General features: G+C 36.7%; 1 pseudogene; it reads left to right on the forward strand.

The window, feature by feature from the left end:
* The first annotated feature begins 373 nt into the window (after positions 1-373).
* LOC112859219 (U2 spliceosomal RNA) lies at positions 374-584 on the forward strand (annotated as a pseudogene).
* Positions 585-1115: the final 531 nt, after the last annotated feature.

Genomic DNA, 1115 nt, shown 5'->3' on the forward strand with positions numbered 1-1115 from the left:
GCCTGCTTGGAATTCTCTCTCTCCCTCTTTCTCTCTGCCCACCCCCTGCTGGCTCTCTCTCTCTCTCTCTCTCTCTCTCTCTCTCTTTCTCTCTCGGTCTCTCGCTCTCGAAATAAATAAACACTTAAAAGAAGAGAACAAAACAATCCACACTGCTCACACAATAAGTGCTAGAAAGAAAGAGGAGGATTCTGAGTCTCCGACTTCGGCTTCTACTGGAAGATTGAAGATTTAAACAAAGCAAACACACGCCAACAGCATCAGTAGATAATAGGTCACTGTGTTAATCGTGGGGTAAGTAGCGTCTGTTTGAAAATTTAAATTTCTGAATACCAACCTCTTAAAATCATGTGTCATTTAAAAAGTAGCAAACATCGCTTCTCGGCCTTTTGGCTAAGATCAAGTGTAAAAAGTAGCAAACAAAAAAGCACAAAAACAAGCGGTTACCACAATAAGCTGTGAATTAGCAGAACTGAATCTAATTGTAAATGAATTGGGGGAAATAAGTAGATGATAATCTTATTGATGTGTTTTCTTTTACCAAGCAGTAGCTCATCACACCTGCTGAGTTTGCTGTTCATAAGGTTTACTTTTGATTTAAGCAGTTAACATTTCTCCATTTAAACAAATAATGCTGTGTGTAGCAAAACACTATGAGGTAAGATATAAAAGCAACTTTCCCTTTATAAGATATTGATTTTTAAATAACTAATCAAGGGTTGAGGTTATCCCATAGGAGGATACAAGACAAAAGCGAAACTAGGATTAATAAAGCTATATACACAATTTCACTGCTTTAAATTCGAGTTTTAAAGGAATTAATGAAATGACTCAGGGAACAATGTTAGAAATTTAAGAGATAGCATGTAACAAATGAAGATTTATAGCGGGGTTTTTTTTTTCAATTTTTTCAAAAGGGTTTTCCATTTAAATGGAAGCAAAATAATTGTGTGCTTGTGCTTAGGAACAAATCTGATCAAATCCATGTTTAGAGACACTCAGATTTTCTCCACCATATTTCAAGGTTACTTTGAGGCAGGGAGGCATTCAGGTCAAGTTCATCCAGACTTTGTGACCTTGATGTCCAGTTTAAAGGCTCTGGGAACAAGCGAATC

The sequence above is a fragment of the Puma concolor genome, chromosome B1 (genome assembly GCF_028749965.1).
Source record: "Puma concolor isolate L17-30 chromosome B1, mPumCon1.1.hap2, whole genome shotgun sequence".
Lineage (NCBI taxonomy): Eukaryota > Metazoa > Chordata > Mammalia > Carnivora > Felidae > Puma > Puma concolor.